At 43.7% G+C, this 23,981-nt stretch overlaps 1 protein-coding gene and 1 long non-coding RNA gene across 3 annotated transcripts in view; both read left to right on the plus strand.

The window, feature by feature from the left end:
• The window catches only part of NEXMIF (neurite extension and migration factor), a 1,529,077-nt gene that overhangs the window by 549,247 nt on the left and 955,849 nt on the right, over positions 1 to 23,981 (plus strand). The window lies entirely within an intron of this gene.
• Positions 4,681 to 6,544, plus strand: LOC146829551 (uncharacterized). The gene is made up of 5 exons (XR_014962005.1): positions 4,681 to 4,774; positions 5,311 to 5,430; positions 5,505 to 5,598; positions 5,681 to 5,756; positions 6,084 to 6,544. It is a non-coding gene; the product is annotated as an uncharacterized LOC146829551 (long non-coding RNA).

Consider the following 23,981-nt stretch of genomic DNA (forward strand, 5'->3'; position numbering starts at 1 on the left):
AATTTCCGCTAACTATAACATGTGTGAAACCTATGGTTTTTTCAGTGAATTTGCAAGGTTTTTTAAATTCTAATTCCTAACTATAACGTGTGTGAAACCTATGGTTTTTTCAGTGAATTTGTACGGTTTTTTAAATGCTAAGTGACTTTACGCCATTCGTGGCGTGCGCGCCCACTTAACGCAGTTCGTTCCGTGCGCGCACGGTGCGCTTCGCGCACCGTGCGCGCACAGTGCGCTTCGCGCACCGTGCGCGCACAGTGAGCACGCGGTGCGCTTCGCGCACCGCGCACCCACTTTACGCAGTTAGTGCCGTGCCCACGTTACGCTAGATGGGCCATGTACGCACGATGCGCTTCGCGCACCGTGCGCACATGGAGGACATATTATGCGCTTCCTTGTGATAGGTAATCTGTTGAAATTTTTGGGGAAATTTCTGTGTTCTGATAAGCCATGCACAAATGGTGGCCTTCGGCCACCATTTGCACAAGGGGTGGAGAACGTGTGGATAGTGTTTTTTTTATTTTTATTTTTTTACCGTACGCTTACGGTAAGCGTACGGTAAGCGTACCCCGCGAAATTGCCGAAAAAAAAATAATGCCGTTTTTGCTCTTGGGGGATGTTTGGGGACTCCCTCAACATGACTATGTGAGAGGGAGTTGTCAAAACATCCCCGTAACATGTTTTTGGCCATCATGTTTGATACATAACACTCAGTGCGGTAGACAAAATGGCGGACGCCGCTTCCTGGTTTCTGCCGATTCGAATGTTTACTAAGATCTAAGAGCCAATCAGAATCGCGCTCGCGCACGCCACCGTACGCTTACCGTAAGCGTACGGTAAGCGTACCGTAAGCGGGCTCAGATATATATATTGATTTAAAGGCTATTTTCTCAGAATCTACTGAACAGATTTACACCAAACCTACAAAAGGCACTTCCTTGACCTAGGGACTACCTCTCTGCCAAATTTCTAGTAATTCTGTTCAGCCGTTCGGGCTGTAGCTCGTTCTAAAGGTCCTATGGAAAAATGCATGGGAAAAACGCGTTTTGGGACCCCCCTTTTATCTCAGCCCCCGCTTGACGAATCCCCCCGAGACTTTCAGGGTAGGAGCGGAGCGTAGCGCCCCACCTATTTTGAGAAATTCGCGAGGATTCGTCGACCGGCGCCAAAGTTATTCAAAATAGAATGTTGAGGTTTTCCTATGGAAACGTGGTCCTAACTATAACTACCTACTGGCGACCGCCAGTAGGTAATATATATATATATATATATATGTATATATATATATATATATATATATTTATATAAAAATATTTCTGATTCGGTAGTGTGGTTTGTGTGCTTGCGTTATCTCCAAGGTGTATCTCAAAACCCAATCCAATTAAGTCCTAGTTGTGGTAAACCTACATACAATACCATTCCCACAAGGGCAGTGTCCCTAAATTGGTGCTAAAGTCTATAGCTGTTTATGTAGATAGTTATTTGGTTAGTCTGTCACGGTCTCGATGTTTGTTAGGTTGATCAGTGAGGTGCCTCTATTTTGGTAATGATGGATCTGTCAGCAGCATATGATACAATATCATTCCGCACTAAGTATCCCACGGTCTGGTGAACAAGGTTCACGAGTTCCTAAAGCTAACCCCGGTGAGTTAGATATGGGAAGATCCTATTTGAAGCAATCAGATGTTACACACTAGAGAGTGGGGAAGGAAACCAGTCCTTTTGTTTATATTACCCTCAAAAACCCTAGTGGTGTCATGTTTCATCATCGGGTCACCCTGACACCTAGAAGTCAGGGTGGGCTCAACTGTATTCCAGGGAGCTCTTGGTGAGATATGGCCAGGGGGAGTTAAAGATTAAACATCCGCAGACAGATCCCAGTATCCCTTTATTCGTGGAACTGTCAGGAATATTAAAATCCAAAATGGAGGGTTACTGGGAGTTTTATAATCCTATGACCCTAGTGCTAACATGTTTCAGTCCCTCTATGGCCAAAACTGTCCTGGACTTTCTTCAGGCCAAGAAGTACGCAATCTCCTCCCTGGTTGTAGGCAGAAAGGGGAGTCCGTATCCTGTTTTAAATGTAAGGGCAGGTAGCTGCTCCTTAGGGACAAGCAAGAGATCAATTTATCTTTGTTTTCATTTCTTTACTCCATCCCTCTTTGGGAGAGAACATGAATCACTGGGGACTCCGGTATGTGTGAGGATTGACCTTGAGGTTATCCATATATAGTATGGCTAAGTTGGTGGCAAAAACAGCCCCCATCAATGTTCCTTTAACCTGTTGGTAGTATTGATTACCAAAGAGGAAGAAATTCCTGGTCAGACTTGTCTTACATATTGTGACTAGCAGCACCAGACATGCTTTCTTCATTGAGGGTCGTCTTACCAAATGTCACCTTTTAATGCTCTCACGCGTTTTACTTGTCTTGCATATTGTGACTCGCAGCACCAGACATGCTTTCTTTACTAGGGCTAGTCACACCCTGCACCATTTTTGAGACACGGTGAGCACTCCTTATACACTGTTACTTATAGCTAAAGGCACGCCTGTATTACTTGCAATCGTACCAGTGGTAGTCACGCCAGGTTCCGCATATGAGACTGTTGTCACCCTTCTCTTTTTCATCTTTTTTGTACATACTACATCCCTTATCCCAATCTCTAACACATTATCTTTTTTTCCCCTTTTTGCGCCCTATTGTCGTTTTTGTTGTCTTTATGGGCATATGTTCACAGGCATGTCATTCCAAATATCCTGATGATGATCCTAGTATGTTTTTTATGGATCGAAACGCTGTCGACTTTTTATACACCTTATACGCTTTCGCAATTCAGTATTTATGTGTAAAGGTGTTTCATATGATTTGTTTGCTACATTGTTAACGTGTGTCTTACAAACAATTCTTCTTGCCTGAGCCTTTTTATTGTTTGTATTTGTACGTTTCCTTGTCCACGTTGGATGCAGGCTTGTGTTCCACGAGAAATTTTCCTTTCTGTAATTCATATATTTAGTAACCTATTGAACATTAATCAACTGTCCGGCTGGACAGTTTTGAAACAATATAGCACTGATCGGGTCTATATTCATTAATTTTTTTTGTCCATATCTAATTTTGTTTAAGGGTCCACTGTTTATGTAGATGTATGCCCTCAGAAAATCATATATGTAGAGACAGGCCAGGCTGAGTAAACAGGTGCTGTCCATCTAGGTCCTGCCTATTTGATTATATAAAGGGCCACATTTACAAAGGCTTTTTGTGCTTTACTTGTACAAAGCTCTATTTGTGAATCAGTAACCTCTTACCAAATTACAAATTGGGTTTGCGATTCGGTATTAGGAGGTGGCGTGTTTAAGGCGTCCCTTTCATAATACCGAATCGTTGTGGTATATGTGAATGTTTTGCAACTGAAATGCAATTTTCGCATTTTACCACCTACTTCAAGTAGGTGGTAACCCATTTGCAAATGGGATGGGGTCCTTTGTGAATGTTAGTTAAAAAACTATTTTTTAAGAGCAGACAGTGGTCACATGGGCCATTGCCTAATTAAAAAAAATTAATAGAAAACATATTAATATTTTTTTGTAATGCATTACGTTTTCCTTTAAGGAAATTGGGCTGCATTTTAAAAAAAATACACAAATTGCTTTATTTACAGCAATCACAGACATGGTAGTCTACTGACTGATGGACTACCACAGATCTTAGGGAATCACAGGTGTGGTACATGCCATGCATGCCCTACAGCTATTACAACGGAAACATGGACATATGGTACAAGAAGCGGCAGGCTGAAAAGCCATACAAATTGTAGAAGTAACAACGTAATCTACATTATCTTTTGTCCATGTGGCTTGGGCTACATAGGCGAAACTGGCCGTGAATTTCGAATCAGGCTCTCTGAGCATAAATCGGCCATTAGAACCCGAAAAGAACAAGCTCCCATGGTAAAACATTTTTTAGATCATAACCATGTTGAACATGATCTGAAATGGCTGATCCTTGAAAAAATAGTCTCGAGACCAGGACAAGAAATCAGTAAGGTGCGGAAAAACAGAGAGGCCTTTTGGATTTTCCACTCTGACACAGTTCGCAGGGGCCTCAACGAGGAGATAACTTGGATTATCACATAATTACATCTATCTGGACTGAACCCCATATTTTACACTACTGACTTTGTCATTGGCTAGGAGGCAATCATTACACTTAGGGTGACCCTTTGTATTAGCTGAATCACTGAGTTTCTTTGTAGAAATGTAGTATATATATAACTTTTTCTGCCCTACTGACCTTTCTAGATAGATCTTTGTATCATATGCCCTTTTAGAAGGCATTTGTGTTTTAAGCATTTTCATCTACCTTAATTAATTGAACAAAACTGACAAGTTTGCTGATGATTCTCGTACCATTCTTACACGGCGCCCCCTTATATCTAACATGATATATATCAGGTATTTCTAGCTATTCCAATATAGCGCCGGCTGTGATTTAATATCATGCAGACGTTATTACTTTGGAGACTAATGGATAATCATCCCTCTAAAATATAAAACCATATTCTACGAGAGCCCGCTTTGTTAACCATTCATAATGGTTATGAGATCAAACTCCCTTCAAAGATGGCGCTCAAATATACGAGGACATACCTAAACTAGAACATGCCGTTCCGCAATCTCGCGAGAAAAAGACTTCGATAAAAAGCGTCTGATCCGCACTCCAATTTTTCGGCTGTTTCTGCTGTTTGGTTTCCGGCAAGATCCTCACGCAAACAGGTATGAACCTCCTCTTTCAAACAGGGAATCCCCTCGCATGGTCTTACTTTAAACTATCAGCCCATTTCGTGCCCTAGCTAGTTGGTAGTTGTTCTGCTCTCTGGGTCTTACCTACTAAGTCAAAACCATAGATAATAAACGGTTTTCCACCTATATAGGAACCTCAGCAGTGTTCTGTTTGATTTGGTGGCCTTAGAGCATTTCACTCCTATGTGTAGAGGCCCGAATAAATAGATTGCTCCCAGAATCTATTGGAAATCGATTCAGATAGTATATGAAAATAAGAACGTAGTTTTACCAAACAGCAATATAAGCTGTATCCTTAACTTTACACGTTTCTTAAAAGTTATAGGAAGCTCACAACAGGTTAGATTAATGACTGATATACGGATTCCAACAACGTTCATCGCGGGGTAGTGCATTTAGAAGGTCCTCATTGCTCGTCAACCTTGCAACATTTAACCTGCATATACTTACTGTGCATGGCATCAGGGACACCACTATTGTTATGACAAGCATATCTTCATTTTTTTCAGACAATTTGGGACTGGATAGCCCTACCGACAATAAATAAAAAGAAATCACTCTAGAAATACAGAGAAAATCAGACATCTGTTTTGACCTTGCCTTTATAAACAACTACACGCCCTGACAAGGTAACTAAATCCGTGGTATATGCTTTGCCTTGCTATCCTGGCTCATTCTCTAAAAAGTCTCTTATTTCTTTCAGAGTATTTTACTACTGGTATTCCAGAAACAGACACGGATATATAAATACAAACCCCCCTTTGTGAATTTATCCTCGAATTCTAGCCGTTTTTCAGGTATTTAGGCTCTCCTATTAGTTTTCAATCATGAGGGCTATACAGAGAACAGCATAAATAACAAAAATATCTTTTCTTTTAGAAATCGATACCGCTGTACCGTTTTGCACAGATGGTTTCAACAGCGTTTTATGTGCATTTTGCTCCTTGACTTATAGGTTAGCCGCCTCAAGTATTTCTATCTAGGTGTGCATGCTTCAACCTATTACCACACACTCTAATCTTTAGTTGACACACTCCTCCAACCTCTACCCTAATTACACCAATGGGCTGTACAATAGTTGGACCCTGTACTATGTATCACCTCCTTTGCATGGTCTACACAGCTTTATTTGAAAATCCTCTGTGAGCATTGACAGCATTCAAGGCACCTAACAGTTTAGTAAGCAGGGATATTTAATTAATTTAAGGAAGTAATCTCCTTTTGAAATTAAAAGCATTCGACTTTAAACTTGCCAATGCCATTTTCTTTGTCTTTTTTGCAGACATCCAGACTTTCTTTGTATATATTTCACTTTTTAATGATTTGCAGTCGGTCCTGAAGAAGGTGGTCTCCCACTGAAACGCGCGTTGACCGCGATTCTGCTTCCATCACAGTGATACTGAAGATTGCTATCTTCCATGTTGTCAATCTGAAAAAATCTGACCAATTTAAGGGTCCTTTGCTTTCCCTCCCTAACTCCTCCCTTTAGCACCTATTTATCTTCCTGAATGAATGCAAGTATGAATGGTTAGTAAGTGGTCATTTATGCTTTTGTCTAGGATGTTATAGAATTTTATGTTTTTGATGTCTAAGATGTTATTTTTATCACATGAACTATGTAATATGTTTGCACCTAAATTGTAAGTGAACTCAAAAAAAAGGAAAAAAATGTTTTTGCTCATTCTAACTATGTGTGATTCACAAATTGTATAGATAAAAGAAATAAAAAAATCTTTTTGGTCTAAAAACTATAAAGGACTGATAGTGTATTCATGTGTTCTGGCAATGCGAAATCTAAATAGATCAGTCATTTAAATATATAGGCCGGTTTAGAGGTTTGCTACCTTTAATTCTTGTCCTCTCCCTCCTCTAGGGCCTTAATTTACATAGGGAGAACCTTTGTTTCAATTTATGGTAGTCTACTGACCCCAGCAGACCACCATCTCTGTGATTTTAGTGATTCCCAATGGGCCTCAAACCGAGACCTATCCCATTAATATTCGTGAGGTAGGTTTATTTGCGACCCACTGGGAATCACAAAATATGTCAAAGACACATTTGTACATTGGTGTGTGCGATTACCAAATAACGAATCGCAAAAATTTGGTATTTGATGATCGCAAAGTATTACCTTTGGACATGTGGCCCAAAGTGCCTTCCAGCTGAAAGAAATTGCGTATAAGAGCAATTTCTGCTCAGGCCATTACTAACGCTATGGGCGCCTGATATTGCCAATATCACTGAGAAGTCCTCTTAATGCGCTATCTTTTGTACCACATTTCTGTAGGCCAGGCCATTGGAATGAAGAAAAGGAACTATATTGTCACTGCTAAGGTGTTAAATTCGTTAATCCACTTTGCTTACCTCTTGGCATGCACAAGACTGAAGATAGGTTTTTCAGCCAATGCTGCACATATAATTTGCCAATACTTGCCACCACCACGCTCCAGATCGAATTAAGGGTTCTTTACATTTTATCGTTATAAACTTGTTCCCAACGTTGCGATGGTAAGTTGTCCATGCAGAGCGGTCAGTGGCATAAAGGTCATTGTGCTTTTGGTTATCCCTACACTCCATAATGTGGATGAACAATGCAGAAGTTTACCGCTGTGGCAGGGAAGGCATAATGTTTGAGTTCAGTGAAGCTGCCAGAGTGGCTCTGTCCATTCATCTCTGTGCAGCATTAGTGTCAGGCTTGGCTTTGCCGTGTACATCTGTATCCTTTCTCTACCTTTTTGCTTTTCTCAGTATGTGTCCACCCACCCGACTCCGTGTGCTGCAGCTTATCCAAATTAGCTTTTCCTCGTTTTCTAAGAGAAAACCACATCCCCGACCCTCTGTGCACACAACTAGGACTTGGATTGCCAAAGAGAACCCTGCGATGCCCCGAGTACGGTCCACGTAGGTATGGATATGCAATCAAACTAGCCTGCAGTTTCACACATTATCCATTTGCATCTGACTGCTGGCGTGATCTGTTTACCTAAAACCCAAATATTCTCGCAGTGTAAGCTGAAGCACTCCAGAAATGAAAGGCAGCTCTTTCACAACCATCTATTAATCTGCATAATTATTTCAGCCAAGGGCACAGCTGGAGCATTGAAGACCGTTGGGGACCCATTTTGTGAATATCTCGCATTCTGAAATCATTGTTATTCCACATGTACAGTATGAAGTATCTAAATGGGTTTCGCGAGGAAAACAAAAATGTCAAAGCTGTTTGGAAAATGACATGGGTTATAGCATTGATTAGCACGCCGGTACGAAAAATATATCAAAGAAAAAAGCAAACGATATGCTTGATTTTCATGACATTTTCTGAGGGGGAATGACTAGCTTTCTACCGAGTAACAAGAGTTCTTCAGCATTAGCAGTGCTTGCCATGTAAACAATTTGCTAATGCTGAGCCCTTTCATTTCTGAACCCACACTAAACTTTCTCGTTTTGATCTCTGAATGAAAAGACTGGCCAACCAGAGTCCAGCAGTGTGGTGGATGTTTGAGTGGATCTGTCTCCTGCACCACCCATCCAGAGAGCCGTTGTGACTTCAGAGTCCTTCTTGCCCATGCTGGAAGCCCCTGGGTTCAGGCTCTTAAGTAACACAATGAAGAGGAAGGAACCAGGGGCAAATCATTTATGGTCAGTGAAGTTCTGCATCACGGCGTGACTCAAGTGAGTCCCATCCATGCACTTAGCCCGAGAGAGGAATGTGAAGAAGGTTGTAGGGCAGCTCTAGTGATCTATGTCTGATGCAGAGCTGGAAGAATATTTTGCACTGTATAGAATGGTCCGCAGACCACTTCCCGTATGGCCTCAGTTTCCAAATCATAACCAGCTTTCTCTTGTACCACATATCTGTCATGGTCCCTCTACTGCAGCGGTCTGCTAGTGCGTTGTCTGCTGCTGGTTAAGGAAAACTATACCAACATATACACTACAATCGACTAATAGAATTGCTGTAGGTGTAAGATACTCCGTGTCCACCAAGTTGTAATTCGCACAACAGAAGAAATAATATATATATATATGTTCTTCAGCTATTGAGAACTTTTTCCTTGCTCTCAACATTTGCATGTTTGATTTTTTGTAACTAAACTCTCTAGATTCGCATTGAAATATTTGATCTCCTTTTCTGCATTAGAAAGTATCCAAAAAAGAATGCATAAACTTGATGTGGGGGTCTTGATGTACTCTACTGGTTCTGCTGCTGTGAAAGTGAGAAGAGTGGACCCTAATTGTAGTAAACGTGCTCCTAGTATACAAGCAGCTACGAAGAATTAGGCACTCATCACTTTCACAACTCTTCGGTGGTTGGTTACTTTTAGCCCCTGACCTTGGCTGAAAGCCACTCACAAGCATACATAGAACTGTCAGTATTGGATTAGAATTTAAATAGTAAAGGTTCTAATATACTATAGTAGCACATGTCAGACAGGAGTCCCACCAACCTTCGTTGAAATATACTCGACAAAGAAAGCCAAGATTCCAGGAGGCATGTGTACATTCGATGCTGTGGTGAGAGAGCCAGAGTTACAGTGATGTGTCCTTACTTTAGCATGGCTTGGTTTAAAGCAATGGAGTGATCAGCATCCGACTGCCACTCATGGGAGACTGATGGTTAGAACATTATCTGCTTGGATGCCCTAGCTTTAAATTATCACCTCTTGTGTGAATACTTCTTAAAGTACCAATCTTGTTAGTTACAACTCCTTTTAACTATCCTATTAAACATCGATAGCTCTGCCATTCTTGAAGACTGATCACATGAAGCAGTTTCAATCTGTCATCCTATGTTCAACCCCAAAATGTTTCAGTTAGTTTCGTTATCCCCTACTACCCAAGTGTTTCGATATTGTGAGAGGGCGGCCTGGTTTTCACACAGATTCTTAAATGAACCAGGCGTGTTTGGTCTAGGAAATGGCAGCAGGCTAGGCACTGACCGAAACTGTAGCTTTACTTCTTGAGAGCTGACGGGCACTTGGTCACAGTGAGGTACTCTGTGTTATGTACTCAGTATACCTCCAATTACTTTTTCAGTTACCAGGTCCGCAAACATATAACCCTACCTTTGCAGCAGAGGGTAGGGAGTTAGCCTAAACAAAAGCTATTTGAGGCATTTGATACATCTCCTATGGACGTCTTCTGGTAATTCTGTGACAACCAACTTGACAGGAAAAATTCAGCAGAAAGTATTGTAGCCTTGTGTACTGCGAACACCAGGCAGTAGCACCCTCAGGACTGACACTGCAGTCCTGAGAACACTCTCAGACCCCCAGGGAGCAGGCACTCGTCTGGTGTCTTTGAGGAAGGCAGAAAGCAAGAGAATGAGGTGGGCAACAGAACACAAGAACGGGCATGTACAGTATCCCATATATACAAATATACATTATTTGTGGAGAGGATGTGCCCTAACAGCTAGGGCGGGCGACCTCAAATCTGGGGAACCGGGTTCGAGTCTCGGCAGCGATGCTCAGCATCCTGTGATTCTGGGCAAATCACTTAATCTCCCTGTGCCTAACAAATATGAATGTGTCCCTATGTAACGCAACTGGTGCTCATGTATAGCACTCTGAAACCTTCGGATCAAGTTCGCGCAATATAAAACTCTGGAGGGGAAAAAATATATATATACATGTGTATATATATATATATATATATATCACCGTAAACTCCTCCAAGGAAAGAGAAGAGGCCACAGTAGGGGAGACCACGGGGGCATCTTTATTCACATGTACAGCAACGGCGAATGCATTTCGGCTGGAATAGCCTTCTTCAGCGCCAACAGTGTTCAGGAGGTGTATTTGACTTCATGCATTTGTATGTCCTGCCACAAAGTGATTGGTTTGCGATCCGCTCCGCCCCCAAAGCAAGTGCCTTTCGCTCACCTGCTGCAGCTCACATGATGCCTGTAAACCACAGTTCCCAGAATGCTGTTGTATGTCCAGGTAGGTAAAGGGTGGAAATCCAGTGATTGTGCGGAATGCAGGGCACCACGATGTCAATAAAACCAATTTCCTGCTTTCAGAGTACTTGAAATGAGGCGCCCCCCTGGGTCCCCAACCGCATCAACCCCCAAGAGTTCAGGAATCCATCCGGCGGGGGTAGGTATGGCGGTCCATGTCACCCAAAGTGGAGTAAATGACTCCAACACCGCCTTCTCTTCTCCCGGACCTGGAGGTGGGTACTGGTTCATCCAATCACTTGGAAACGAGAGAAATCCGCCGCAGCAGAAACCAGCGAAAACCAGGCCAACTTAGCGATATATATATACACACACACACACACCGGCAAGCACTTCCTTTCGGCGAACATGGAAATCAATGACCCACAAGGAAGCTTGAAATGACAGGTACATTTATTTATCCTTTTTCTCACTCCTCACATGACGCGTTCGGGCATCGAGTGCCCTTGATCACATAGTGAGACAGCGGTACGTCATTATTGTTTTATACACTCTTTTTTTCTTTGCTACACCACGTGATAATAGACAGTGAAGAAACATTTGTAATATGGGGCTTTCTTCTGTGTAACTTTACATATATCAGATCTTTGTTTGAATCCATAATGTTTACACATGATTACAGAATGTATACATCCAAATATAGTACCCAAGCGATATTGCTAACATATTGTGTGCAAATCACGCAGAGTTGTATTGCCCTATGTAAATTACGGAACAGATATGTGTAAATTGCGCAATGTGTGCCAATTATGAGGCGATATCATTAAATCTCCAAAGTTATATCCTGTGCAAATCACGCATACCTTAACATGTGCCAGATATACAAACACATGTACAAATTACAGAATAAATGCGAAAATTGTGCAAATTAGGCAACTAACATGTGCAAATTACGCAGTATGTACATATAATATATCCTGAAAGATGTAACGACCATCAAAACTTTAAATATTCACTTTCCTTAATTTATTACATTTTCTTTCAATTGCTTAATATCATTATCAATTGTTAATGTTCAGTTTTTTTGCAATAAAATTGGTTAATTAAAATTGTTGGTTGGTAAAATGAAAAACCTACTAGGAGATAATTTGCACAGGAGCCCCGAAATTTCGACTGCCTTGGGGCCTCCACAGGGTTTAATCCACCACTGCCTCACTATGAACCTTTCTTTGTGCAGATTTATATATCGTGAACTCGACCCGAAGGTATTGGAGCGCTTTACATGAGCACAGATTAAGTTACACAAGGACACATTCATTTTTTGGTAGGCACGGGGAGATTGTGTGATTTGCCCAGAATGCAAAAAGAACTATTGATGGACAGAATGCAGAATAATGTCATACATTCACCCCAGTACAGAGATCTGGGCCTAAATCCATCGTTTTTTTGCTCACCATCCCATTCCAGTTTGGACCCAGCCATATGCAAATCAGTCTTGACCCTGTACCCAATAGGAACAGTCCAGCCCGAACTGCCAGGCCAGGTCCTCTCTGGACTGGAAACAAGCATCCTAGGACCAGTTTCTGGGTTTCACCCCTCTTCAGCCAGGATAGCTTGATTCCAGTGGTATGGAGAGCACGGGACTCACGTCTGAGCATACCCGTCCCACTCGGGGTAACAAATGCAAAAAGAACTATTGATTTGCCCAGAATCACAGGCTCGAACCTTGTTTTCTCAGCTCCAAAATCGGAAGTCTAGCCGTGAGACCACATCCTCTCCTTTATCAACAATTCTGTCCTTTTCCTCTGCACAGTTTTTCAATCTCCCGAGGACATGGTGGTAGAAATCCCGTGCAAACTAAAAAGTGGACATATAGCCAGCAGCACAGGGAGGGCACAAACAGGTGACGCCGCTTTCTGCAAAGTATAAAAACATTAGGTAAAGCAGAGGATCTGTTCCCAGGCATCGATCGCATCATAAGGCATCAAGCGTGTTCCACCCGGCCTGGCTTTTACAAAGCACCCTAAAACGGAGAATCAAATCCATGTGCCGTTCGTTCAAGAGATAGATTTTTAGTTTTACATCATACTCCCAGAACCCGTTCTCATTCACGAGCAAGACAATAAAACGGATTCGTCCCCGCTCCCCGACACAACGTCTGGCTGACGATGGCAGTGCTGATCGCTTCAGGCCTTGTGGGCACTGCAGCGAAAACATGGCGATGTCCTCAAAAACGACATATTTGATTGCACCGAGAGGTTCTTTGGGGGTGGGGAAGCCTTTACTTTTACATGCCAGCACCTTGTTTTAGACGGCCCTGCTGCTATCAGCATTAGAGCTCTGGATTTTCTTGCACATCTTCGAGACTTTCTGTTCTTGTGGCATAACTGTGCGAGGGCAGTTTTGAGCACTCCTCTGGAACCGGTTTCTCCATTTGAACAACACTTTTTAGGTCTCGCCTGAGCCAGCGCTTTAACGCTGCTCTGGCGAGAGCTATAGAAAACGTGGATTTGGAAGTGCAAACGAGTGCTTTTCAGGCCCCCAACTACAGTGCATGTGCGCCGGGCGCGCGCACCATTTGGCAGCCTGCGTGTACATTTCGCGGGCGCTTTGATGTTCTCAGTGAGCCGCGCGGCCACTGCGAACATCAACGCGCCCGCGAAATGATTACTTTCACTTTAACGTTCGCACCTACTTGGCAGACTGGTTCTCTGTTGCTCTTTCCTCCTCTGCTCTCTCTCCTCAGAGTCCGTCCCTCCCCCTGTTGCAGCAGCTGGCATTACACGGGGGAGGGTGGCTCTTCGTGCCTACCAAAAAACAAACATTGGCATAGCCAATAGGTCTCGCTTTTGGGACCTTAAAAGTATTTAGTTATGCAACTGTTGCATGGCTAAACACTTATAAGGTCCCAAAGGCAAGACCTATTGGCTATGCCAGTGTTTGTTGTCACTGTAACTAGACCTCCAGCAGGAAAGAGGGAGAGGGCGCTGTCTGGTAGAGCACCCCCTATAGGTAAACCAGGGAACCAGTTTCAGTGTATAACCTAAGCTCATCCTTGCTAGATCTGTCTTTTTTATTTTATTTAATGCGATTTTATATAGCGCGAACATTACCCAAAGGTGTCAGAGCGCTTTACAAAAGAACCAGTTGCGTTTGGATTACATGAGTTACATAAGTGATATAAACAGAAAAAAATTGCAAATGTACAAGGTGTAAAGTCACTCAAGAAAGAGATTCAAACAGATAAACTCAAAAATCACATAGGAATGGAACTCAAAAATCACATAGGAATGGTAGTAAGTACAAAGGTCTACTACATATACTAGTGGTTAGAGTTCTATATATACAAATCGTAAATTCACACGGGATTACAGCGATTAGGCTTGGACAATTATATAATACAAATAATACATATATACATATATATATATTTAAGGCAGTCCAGCAGAAAGAGAAAAACGATCAAGGGTCATCAAGAGGAGTGGGGCGGGAAAAAGGAACGGAACAAAGGTCAAACAAAATGGCGGGTCCGGGTCATGGGTAGAGACGGAGACCATCTCCAAAAATGGCGGTGTTAAAATCCGGAGATCCCGGGCGCACGTTGTTGTCAAGTGCGCAACCTGGAACCCCCCTGCTTCCACGTTAGGCCAAGAAAGGACACCGTCCGAGACAGCCCTGCTCACCCCCTTAGTAGCTTGACACGAGCAGCCAGGCTTATCTCCAAGGCACGAGTGTTCAGTATGTGCAACCACGCCCACAGCAATCCTAATGATGTCACCACAAATGGACTCCACACGAGTTTGTTTAAAACGAGTATACTTTATATAGAAAGATATACGAAATGACCACACGATACAAATCCAACATATACACAATGGGTACTATTGTTTACCGTGGGTTGGGCGGTCCTAATCCCCAACCACCGCTTCTAACCAACAGTTATGCTGACTTTTATCCGTTCTCAACAGGTTAGGTACGTCGTATCACTATAGTCACACATGTTGCAAAATAAAAGTAATACTGCCCTACTTAACGATGGGTTCCTGTACAATGCCACAGTGAAACAATACAATGCGTAGCGTCACGATCATGTACTGAATCAACACAAGATAATGCAACTCAAATCGCTACCAGCATGCCCTGTTCAAGGAAGAAATACAGCAATGCGTCACTCTGCAATTACGTACAGTGCGATAGGAAGACAATGCAATGCATATCACCACAAGCATGCCCTGTGCAAGGAAGGAATAAGGCAATGCCTCACAGTGCAATTCAGCACAGTGCAGTAAATAACCAATGCAGTGCGCCCCGCTATGATCCTGTATCCTGCAAGAGAAACATAACGTAGTGCGTGGCGCACTAACCCCTGAGTTCGTTAAGCACCACTAGTGTCATACGTTGTCCAATAGTTCGATAGTTCGTTAGCAGCCAATATGCAAAGTGTTTTCAGAAATTGTGTGACCGGTTGCCCCCAAAACGGATCAACGATGACACCAAAGTTCCACTCTGGGCCCTGGCCCCTGTACTGCCTCGTCTGGGACCAGCACGGACCGAGATCTGGGCCAAAGCAACAGGCGCACACAGCTGCCAGCAGCAAGAGGCTGAGAGAGTGTCCCTCTGAGCCCTACCCCTCCCCAGGCGATTATCCACTTTACCTGGGGGAGCGTGACCCCACTTTCCTCTCCTGCAGCAGCGGCTTGGCCTCACTCCAGAACCTAGTCACCATGGGCAAGGCGTGCTCGGGCCGGTAGTTCAGCTCCTGCGGGGCTGCCGGTCTGGGCCTCCAACGTTCAGCACAAACTCCTTCCACGAAGCCTTCCACACAACGCTGGCGGCACCCCACGTTGCCTTCGAGGGCCCAATCACTTGGCCCTCCTCTCCAGCGCTGTTAGGACTTCTTCGCTCCCCGGTGCTCACCGCTCCCCGGTACTCTTCACCAGCACCTCCGGTGGCACCTTCGACACGCACCCCCATCGCGTCCGAGACTCACTCCTCCTCCGGCCTCCGATGACCAGGCGCACCTCTCTACGCCTCGGCTGGCACCTTGACACGCACCCTGCGCGTCCGAGTCTCGCTCCGTCTCCTGGTGCACATGATCTTCAGGCACTCTCCTCTAGCGTCGCAACTGCACCCCCATACGCACCCTGCGTGCTCGAGACCCATCTCGTTTCTTGGTGCACACGATGACCCAGGCGCTCTCCACTAACGCCCTGGTTGCACCACAACATGCACACTGCGTGCCTCAGTCTCACCTCTCCTCCTGGTGCACACGAGGTACCAGGCGCTCTCCACTAACGCCCTGGCTGCACCACCACACGCCGACCCGCGTGTCGGAGACTCACTCCTTCTTAGTGCCCACGATGTCCCGGCCCTCTTCATTAGCGCCTTGACTGCACTGCGACACGCACCCCCTGCGCGTTCCGAATCTCAGCTCTCTTCAACGATGCACAAAATCCACAGGCCCTCAAACACCTGTAGCCGCACCAAGACACGCACCCTGCACGTCAGAGTCTTGATTCGCTTTGGGTGCCCACGATCACCTTTGGCACCCATTTGGAGGTCTCAGGCTGCCACGACACGGTCCCACCACGGCGCCACTTGAGACTTCCTGGAAACTTTTATGTTCCTGTGTTTCCAAACAGGGAGCCAGCTCACCTCAGGCCCTTGGGGTACAGGACGCAGCACACAGCAAAGTCCTGCTCAGGAAGTAGGGGGGCATGACCCACTGCAGCGCCCCTTCAGTCTCTCCTCGGTCAAGAGCTACAAACTGCCCACAAGCCCTAGATCACGAAGCAAGGGTCAAGTGTTTCCCGTAGCCTATTCAGCAACTCTTCCTGAGGCAGAGGTTTACTTCCCGATCGTGGGCAGGTCAAAGCTACCAGAGACTCGACCAGTCCACAGCGTCTTCATAGCGCTCCCAGCACTTCTCTGAACGATAATGAGACCGTTCTCGACGACATCATCAACATAACCCAAGTCTTGGGGTTACAGTTCTTTTAGTTATACCCCTTACTGTCTTTGAAGTTTCCTTGTGCTCTGGGGTCCCTGACCCCTCCCTAATTCAGTCTTGCGTATCTCCCCCCCAGTGTCTCCGTCCTCCCTTTGATACTGGGGGCCTGTATCTTTAATCACTCAGAGGGAGATGGGTCTATTGTTTTACGTCTCTAAACCAGGCCTCTTCACCTCGCAAAGCCTCTCCTTATCCCTGCTCCAGGTGCAGAGCAGCCCTGTTGCACACAGCTGAAGGCTATGTGGCTCAGGGGGTGGCTACCTGCAGAGAGTTGGCTGTAGAACATGGCCAAAGGTCAGTTCTTCTGGCAAACCCCTGATGCGTACGGCAGGAGGCAGTGTGCAGTGTAGGGTAGTCACTCAGAGGGCACAGGTTGGATCTGGTGCTGCACACATCTAAAGACAGAGTATTGGTACCACTGGAGGCTAGCATCACTAATGTCATCAACACGGCCATTTCCGATGTTATCAGTGATGTAATCTGTTTGTGGTTAGCATGCCATGAGTGATGTCAAATGTAAAGTCATAAGAAGTGCATGACAGGGCCTCGAGTTGTAGTTACCTAACGATAACTGGTGAATTTCACTAATTTTTAGGTTTCGTGTTGCAACGATAACTTGACTTCAACAGTGTTATTCAGTACATTTCTAAGGTTTAAAAAAAAATTAAGTTCAGGCCTTATAATCATAACCAAAGGCAACTATAATTCCACTTAGACCCTGTAAAAAAAAGAAATTCTCTTTATTTCATCATAAACCACATCCTACATCACATCCTACTCTTTCAAGTACCTAACCTATTTCAGCCAGGCCCTGCTCCCGACCTGCTAACCCCAACCAACCCTGCGCATAAGGACAAAGGCCATTCGCAGTGGGGGTTAGTCAAGCACAGCCATAGTTCACCAATTTATTTTTTTAAATCAGGTTTCGAGACTCTTGTGACAGATGTGTAAATTCTGAGACCTCAAGTCTGGGATTTGCAAATCTAACTCAGAACACGAATTAGGTGAAGTAAACAATTGCATTCATTTTAATTCCATGGGAAACTCTTCCCCCCTCCCGCCATATAGACCTGTGGGTCAGGGTAGGAGCCTGTGGGTCAGGGTATGCTCTTCCTGCCCCTTAGGTCCCATTTTGTCTTTATTTTTCCAAACACATTGCTTAATGCAGCATATTTGGTGATGGTGGCCACAGCAGAAAGTTTTGAGTGATGTTCAGCCAATCAGAGTGTGGCACATTTGCCAGTCCACACCAGGATTTGTAAATCCACATTGGTCGATGGGAGAAAAAAAACGTAATCCAGTGGTGTACCTTCATGTTTTTTAATTGAATTCGAGAGTGCTCTGGGTTGTTAATCCATAGAGGAATCGCAGATTAACACGTTCTGATATCGATATAATTGAACATATTCATACCCAGACCAAAACTCATCTTAAATGCCAATTTCATGGAAACTACTGACTGGATTTACATCAAACCAAGCACAGGCACTCATTTGAGTAAAGTTCCACCTGACAGGTTTTGTATAATTTAATTAAACCCTTTTTCTGCATTGAAGAACAAGGAGTCCTATGGGAGTTAAAATGGGAATTTTCTTTTTTGGGATCCCTTCTTTTAGTTTTGACCCTCGTGCAACATATTTGTACAAAACATGGCATGAAGAAACTAAATTGAATGACATTTTCTTTCGGGAAGTTTTGTAGAGATTAATCAAATGGCATCAAAATTATTACCAAAACAAAAAAAATATTTTAATTGGAAAGGCTGACTTAACCATAACTATAAGTGCACAATTCCCATCATTGCTCATCATCCACCCTAACAGAGGGCATAATCTGTCCAAGAGTTGTGCTCCCTAGTTTACCCCTCAGGTGTACCTGAAACACCTTGATAGAGGTGCGATGACAAAATGTCTCTTAGTGCCGGTCTTCCAAGCGTATTAGGACAGCTGGTTTTAATCAAATAGCGGAAATGATACCCAGGCCCTGTGTTTTTAACAAACATAACCCCATTCAAACCCTCAGTTTACGAAGCAGGACCTCTATTAAGATCTTTAATAAAAGTGCACCTTTCCCATTATTACACACAACCCACCCTATTAAAGTGCTTGCCCGAGTAAAAGTCTGTAGACCCTAGTTAACCTTCAGTTAAGAATGCACAAATCGCATTATTGCACACAGCACACCCTATTAAAGTGCTTGCCCGAGTAAAAATCTGTAGACCCTAGTTAACCTTCAGTTAAGAATGCACAAATCGCATTATTGCACACAGCACACCCTATTAAAGTCCTTGCCTGATCAGAGTCTATAGACCCCGGTTAAGCTTCAGTTAAGATTGCACAAATCCCATTCTTGCACACAGCACACCCTATTAAAGTGCTTGCCTGATCAGAGTCTATAGACCCCGGTTAACCTTCAGTTAAGAATGCACAAATCGCATTATTGCACACAGCACACCCTATTAAAGTCCTTGCCTGATCAGAGTCTATAGACCCCGGTTAAGCTTCAGTTAAGATTGCACAAATCGCATTATTGCACACAGCACACCCTATTAAAGTGCTTGCCCGAGTAAAAATCTGTAGGCCCTAGTTAACCTTCAGTTAAGAATGCACAAATCGCATTATTGCACACAGCCCACCCTAATAACATACTCTAATTAACAGACCAGAATGTTAACGTTCAGTATTTGCAAAACCAATGTTTGCAATGGTTGAATGCCTATTGTATTGAGTGTCATTGTCAGATGATACTATCATAAAAGTTTTAACGTTGTTTGCATTGGGTTTTATAGATATATTTCTGCTTTTATAATTCTAACGACATCCTGACAAAGCCAGTCGGACCGATTTTAATACTTTCACCCCATTATATAGTGTCTTGTATATGTAGGAGGAGGTGTGGGCTTTGGGTTCAGGCTTGCAGGGGTATCAGCTGCTAGACTGTATCACCTTTGGTATTTCCATCTGCCAACCTGTATGTTAGTGAATTAACGCATAGTTTTGAGTAGTTTGTGAGTAAAAAAGTACTTTTCCTTTTTAGAAGTAAAGGCACTGGTTGGACAATGAATTATTGAGTGTTTTTGTTGCATGCTTAAGGACTGTGATACTAGGCCCAGGCAGGTTGGGCGCAGGATTTACCCTGCACACAGGCCCAGTAGCCTGCCTCTGTGCTAGGCAGGCATGGGTGGTTGGGCACAGGGCCTGGGGACCAACCCCTTCTGCACTGAGCGGACTCGGTGGCCCGTTCTGCCTGTGCACTGCCGCCGCGGTCACCGGCGATAGTTATTGACACCCACAACAAATGCCAACACCCCTGTTGTAATTTTTATTGCTCTTTTGATTGTTTCTGCATATTGCGAAATTGCGTTTTAAGCATGGCATGTGGGACAAGTTATGGGGTTATGTTATGGTCGTTGGTAACTGTAAGTGGTTTTAAGACGAGTCAGAACAAAAATAACACATGCACGCTCTCTCTCGCTTTTTCTGATTTCTAGCCTTTCCCTTATCGCGTGCCTGTTTGTGCTTTAATCAAATGGTGTTTGTATTTTGGACACAGATTTTCATTTTTTTTTACTGCTGTGCTGTTATTTTTGAGACATTATACGGCATTGTGGTATATTCCACCAGATCAAAAATGAATCTCATTAGTCAAAAGAAGGAAAAGGCATGAACAACTATTAAACGTCAAATAAACGGTTCACACCTATTTTGTGGTTTTTAGATGTGCTTTTCGAAATTACACGATGAAAAAAATTAAAGAAACACCTGGCTAGCGTTGCGGTAGAAGCAGTAGCTAGAATGTTTGCATATATTCTGCAAAAATAAGAAGTCAAATAAGGAACACCACATAGGAACGGAAAGTGTTTGGATCCGTGCAGCTTACTAGGATTGTATAAAGCTGTTTTACACGTATGTGCCGAAACACGCGGCGCATCATTACATGTCCACCGTAGCAGTCGCTCTTCTTCCCCAGCAGGGATGGCGGGCCTGGCCTTTTGCTCCTTCCCCTCCAGCTGCACTCCACGTCATGCTCTCATCCACTCTGCCTCAGTCCCGATGGACACAATCAGCCGTGCCTCAAATAGAATCACAGCTTAGTGTTACTGCAGGCATTTGCATTGCCAATACAAATCCCATTCCAATTTCTCTCTTGGATGTGTTTGCTGCTTCCGTGTACTTGAGCCTAATGGAATTACAGGCTATGATCTAAAACCTGTGTTGGTATCTAATCTTGCGCTTGTGATGGAGATAGCTGGCCGGGCCCTGACCTGCCCTTCGGGCCTCACCTTGAAAAGGGATATTTACAGCATCAGCACCACGTAGGAGTGCCAAAAGAATAACAAATACACATTCTGTTGAGTCACTTTTACAACACGTTCTCTTGGCACAGAGGAACAACTGGGCCACTTGTTCAAAGGGCTGCGAGACTCCACAGCACATGTTGTGAACCTTGTGGAAGTGACCAGGGCCGGCAGTCTGGACCAGTAGGCCTTGTTCAGACTGATGTGCTGAGTGGAAACTTGAGTTGATATCGGGCTCAGTCAGGATTCACAATACATATTTGCTGCACTACACGTTTATGGTTTTCATCAGATGTATTTTGGGACACAATCACATCTGATGTGTTCTGGGAACTTCACGATAAATTGTGGAAGCACGGTTCACAATGGATAATTTATTTAAGCAGAATTCAGATCTGATTTATTATGGAAGCAAGACTTCATCTGAGATAAGCCCCAGAACTGTAGATGTGATCCAGAAGCTGAACTCCTATTTCATGGCTTCTGGGCACAGAATTCATATATATATTTTTTTTACTTTATTGTTTTATACAACAAGTACAGGCATTGAAGCTAGAGCAAAATAGAAACAATATCACATGCGTGGCACAGTAAAAGGACTGGGAAAGAAAAACAAAAGAAGAATAAAAAAGTAAAGGTCCAAATAAACTGTAGAGACAAGGTAAATTTCAGAAGTAGGCACCGATCAGCAGGGTATCACAGAGCAAGTTTGGGGATTGCCTATTACAGCATTGAGTAGGGACCAAGGGGTTCATCTGCCGCTTCATCGTCTGCAGCATGATCCAAGGACAACAAGTAGTCCCGCAGTGGCTGCTAGATATCTTTAGGCCTGGAAGCAACTGGCTGAAGTGAAGCATACAATACAGAATTAGTATCACAGTGGGTCAGGTCTTTCAGCCAGGCTGACACAGTTGGAGGGGTCCGAGCACCCTAGTGAGGCGAGATCCGTTGACTGGCTAGGAGCAAGGCAATGTCAGTAAAACAACATAGTTCCAATGGGAATTGTCGCACATACCCCAGCAAAGCCATCAGTGGGTCAGGAGTAAGGGACTGTTCCGGCATGAGGGTCAAAGTAGAGTAAATGTCCCCCCAATAGGAAACTATCACCTCCAGGAAATCTGCCTGGTCATACTGGCATTTGGGGCAATAGTGGGTTCTGGATGGATCACATTTTGCCAGCGACTTGGGGCTAGTATAAGCCCTGTTGTGGAAATGTTCTTTTTAATGAGCAAACCGGTGCAGGGGTCACCCTTCTCTGTCCACGGGTCCATAGGCCAAGAAAATAGAGATTGGCACTGAAGCTGGAATTCAAATAACAAGTTTATTAATCACTCATGAGTGGGACTACGTCCACACAGCACTCTCAAGTACTGCCTGAGGTAGTACATTGAAGTCACAGAACACAGGCCTTATATACAGCTTTTTCTGCACTGGTAAGCATGTGGGTACAAATAGAAGGTACAGGCCTACACTGGAATAGTTACCGACAAACATGGGCAGATGGGAGATCACTTAGTCAGAAAAGTGGGAGGGGGAACAGAACTGTTTACAACAGCAGAAAATGATTGACAGTTGAGTTTGAGACCAGGTGTTCTGGCAGCTACAAACTCTTAGCATGCATATTGCTTTTAGCTGAGTCAGGAAGTCAACTAAAATAGACAGCACAGGCAGGGAAAAAGACGAGCAGCAGAGGATGGGAGAATTACAAAGCCAACAAAATGGGTGCCACAACCAAGATGGCCTCAGCTTATGCTAACAGAAATTATTTCAGATTTCCACACTGTGGAGATACTTAGAATGTAACAGTAAATTAGGGTGGTTACCTGAAACAAGTTTAGTCTGCGCACAACAATAATACCAAGTCTTACCTCACGCAATGTTCTATGTAAACAATGGAATATGAATTCTTCCCTGGACACAGAATTCATATTTCAGCTAAGAGTTCGCAAGCTGATGCCTTTTGTAGTCATAATTCCCTATTCATGTGGCTACTGGGATAAGTAAAAGTATTATAATAATAGGTTTTAGAAGCACAATTCAGATCTGTAAATAAATGTGATGAGCCTGTAATTGAGCACTGAAAGTCTTTTTTTCATTTTCAACATAACAGATTTGGGGCAATTGAACTTCAACATGATATGAGATTTGGACAATTGAGTGTGGGAGTTACGGAAGTAAGATGAAAGAGAGAACAGTGGCATGGGAAAGGGGAAATGAAGGCAGCTGAGGGGGACAAGCTTTTCATAGCATTGCACCTTATTATAATCACATCTCATAAAACCCGACAAGGCCATGTGTACATAATAAAGTATTTACCTACATTTGAGGTTATAGTCCTTTATCATTTCATATCAGGCAGTTGTCTGCTAAAATAATCTAAAGACAAGTAATAGTTTTCTTCTTTGTCCTACAACGCTCATGCTAGAAAAAGAACCAGGAAAAGAATCCAGTTAAACATTTGTTCACATAACCCAGTTAAATGTGTGCTCGTTAAATGCATTTCATTGTTTTAATTAAAGAATCGTATTGCAGGCCAATTTACTTCCAAGAAGACCTACCAGAGCACAATTATACAAGTATCTTGTCAGGCAAAGTAAGGACGTGAAGGGTTAGAGATGACAGGACCAGGACCACCTGATTGAGTCTCCGGAGACAGGGCGCCAACAAGGTTAAATCAAGGAGATCTCCTTCTAGGTCCCCCCGGATCTGATGATTAAGTCTAGACGATCCAAATAAAAGAAAGCAGGATGCGTTTAGAATAGACACTGCATCTTAAATACAGCAAAGCATTACAGTGGTTGTATTTCACCCAAGAACCTCTCGAGACATGAATGTTCGTGCTAAGCTTGCAGCAGACGAGTCCTCGTAAAGATCACCTGCCTCTCAATTTAGTGGACATCATTTTCTCTCCGATGATGGGACCGCCTCCAGGGAGTAGCCAGAAAATTAAAATACCCCCAACTTGAAACAT

The sequence above is a fragment of the Triturus cristatus genome, chromosome 5_2, assembly GCF_964204655.1.
Source record: "Triturus cristatus chromosome 5_2, aTriCri1.1, whole genome shotgun sequence".
Taxonomy (NCBI): domain Eukaryota; kingdom Metazoa; phylum Chordata; class Amphibia; order Caudata; family Salamandridae; genus Triturus; species Triturus cristatus.